Here is a 3,153-nt window from a genome sequence, read left to right on the forward strand (position 1 = left end):
CAAGGCCACGGCACGGGCTATTTCTTGTTTTCTCTGCTCAAAAGCCTGCTGCTGCTCAGGACCCCATGAGAAATTATTCTTCTTCTGTGTTACCTGATAGAGGGGGCTCACTATGTGGCTGTAGTTTGGGACATGCATTCTCCAAAAGCCCACTACTCCCAGAAAAGATTGGGTCTCTGTCTTGTCGGTGGGCGGAGACATAGCAGTGATTTTGTCAATCACATCTGCTGGGATGTGACGACGTCCATCTTGCCATTTTATACCTAAGAACTGGATTTCCTGGGCAGGCCCCTTCACCTTGCTGCGCTTAATGGCAAAACCAGCTTTCAAAAGAATTTGGATTATCTGTTTCCCTTTCTTGAAAACCTCTGCTGCTGTATGGCCCCACACTACAATATCATCAATATACTGCAAGTGCTCAGGAGCATCACCCTGTTCCAAAACAGCTTGGATCAATCCATGGCAAATTGTTGGGCTGTGCTTCCACCCCTGAGGTAAACGGTTCCAGGTGTACTGAATACCTCTCCAGGTAAAAGCAAACTGTGGCCTACATTTTGCAGCCAATGGGATGGAAAAGAAGGCATTAGCAATGTCAATGGTGGCATACCACCTAGCTTCTTTTGACTCCAGTTCATACTGGAGTTCTAGCATGTCTGGTACAGCAGCACTTAATGGAGGTGTGACTTCATTCAGGCCACGGTAATCCACCGTCAGCCTCCATTCCCCGCTGGTTTTACACACTGGCCATATGGGGCTGTTAAAAGGCGAGTGAGTTTTGCTAATCACTCCCTGATTCTCTAATTGGCGAATTAGCTTGTGAATGGGGAGCAATGAGTCCCTATTGGTGCGGTACTGCCGTCTGTGAACCACTCTGGTGACAATTGGTACCTCTTGGTCTTTTACCTGGTGCAACCTCCCAGCACCCGCTGGGAGACCCGGCGCTCGCTGCGTTGCTTCCGTCCTCCGTTCGGGGGGTTCCGTGCGCCGGCGCCGGCGCGTGGAAAGGGGGTGTGCGGCTGGTCGCGCGCGGGCGCGTGCCAGGCCCCCTTTCGCCCGGTTTTTCCCCATCCATCCATCCATCCATCCATCCATCCATCCATCCATCCACCTTTCCGCTTCGTGGCGGCGCGGGGTAGACCTGGGCGACCATCCACCCGCTCGATCGGCGGATGCAGTTTCCCGTCCGTGCCGCGGGTAGGCGTGTCGGCCGTAGCGGGGTTGACCTGTCGGCCGGTGCCGTTTCCCGTCCGTGCCGCGGGTAGACGTGTCGGCCGTAGCCGCGCGTCACGCAGCTGTGTCAAGTGGTAAGGGTACGACGAACGGCCAGCCGCCCCCCGACCCGACCCGACCCGACCCGACCGCTTCCGCCGTTGACCCTCCCTCGCGCCCACCCGCATCCTCCCCTGCCCTCCCCTCCCCTCCCCTCCCCTCCCCTCCCCTCCCCTCCCCTTCCTTGTGGTGTTATTTAAATTTATTTAAATAGGTAGGGTAGACCTGGGGTCCGGCATTCGAGCTCGGGCGTCCTCGCGCACGACCGTCTCCGCCGTTCGTCCTCCCTCGGGCACGCTTGCTTCCTCCATTATTGTGGTGGGTTTTTTTTGTTTTTTGTTTTTTTTTAAATATTTTTGTTTCTTTTAAATTTTTTTTCCTTTTTTTCTCCTTTTTTCCTCATTTTTTCTTTTTTTCCCCTTTTTTCCCCTTTTTAAATATTTTTTTTTCTTTTTTTTTTAAAATTTTCTTTTCCCCATATTTCCTTATTATTTATTTAGTTATTCATGCAATTATTAATATCGCTCTTCCGCTTTCCCATCTTTTTATTACTTTTATTTTATTTTATTTTATTATTTTATTTTACCGCGACATTTTACGATCTATCTGTACTTTTTCACACCTTCTTCCCTTCTACTTTTCTTTGACTTCTGCCTTCCCTTCCCTTCCCTTCCCTTCCCTTCCCTTCCCTTCCCTTCCCTTCCCTTCCCTTCCCTTCCCTTCCCTTCCCTTCCCTTCCCTTCCCTTCCCTTCCCTTCCCTTCCCTTCCCTTCCCTTCCCTTCCCTTCCCTTCCCTTCCCTTCCCTTCCCTTCTCTTCTCTTTCTCCTCGTCACCCGCGCGTGAGTAGGCCTGGCACGGCCTCTGTCACGAAGAAGGGGGTCGCTTGCGTGGCCGGGGAGGGATGGGGGGGTCCGCGACGGGGTTGCGGGTATGCGGGTAGACCTGGCTGCCGGCCGGCGCCTGATCTTCCCGGCCCCGCGTCCGTCTTCCACCTTCCCCCCCCCCAGTCCACACCGCATGAGCGGGAACCCGACCCGTACCCGACGGCGGCCTGCCTCCGCCTGCCCCCACCCCGGCCCTCACCCACAACCCGCCCTCTCCCGGACGCATCTCGCCCGACTGGCCCGCGACCGTGTTTTTTTATTTGTTTGTTTGTTTTTGTTTTTGTTTTTGTTTTTTTGTTTTGGTCGGTCACTCACTCAGTTATTTGTTTGGACCCGATTGGCCCGTTTGGTTTTTTTCTTTTCTTTCCTTTTTCCGCCGGGGTGCTTCTGACGGCTCGGCCCAATGGCGGCTCGACTCGGCGACCGGAGCCCGCCAAAACGCCTCGCCACCCCCCAACCCCACCGCCACCACCGCCACCACCTCCTCCTCACGCAGAAAATCCCACGTACCGTTCCACCTCATCTGCCGGCTGGGAGAGAGGCTAGGCGCGAACCCCGCGGGGGACGCGGCCGCCTCCTGCCGGCCCACCTCTCGCCGCTGCCGTCTTCCCGCCGCTCTTTCGCCATCCCTCGCCACGCGGCCTGCCCGCAGTCCGGATATCCGGCCCGAACGGACCTTGGTGGGCGGGGCCCGCGCACGCGCCCACGCTCTTCCTGCAGAGCCGAGGAGGCGGGGGGGGCGGGGCGGCTTTTTCAAAATCTAAAAAAGGGGAAAGTAAAGAAGAACCCACGAGAAAAACAAACAAACAAACAAACGGAAAATAATAAAACCGAGAGGGCGCGTGGGGGCACGGACAAACAATCGAACGGACCAAAGTACGAACGAACGGACGAACAAACAAACACGCAGACAAAAGGGCAAAACCGCGGTGGCGGTGGCGGGACGGCCAGCTTCAAGCAAGGCCGAACCGAGAAGCCCGGGTACGCCCCGACCCGGCG

The sequence above is a fragment of the Coturnix japonica genome, chromosome 21 (assembly GCF_054131305.1).
Source record: "Coturnix japonica strain WE chromosome 21, WE-NBRP24, whole genome shotgun sequence".
NCBI classification, from domain to species: Eukaryota; Metazoa; Chordata; class Aves; order Galliformes; family Phasianidae; genus Coturnix; species Coturnix japonica.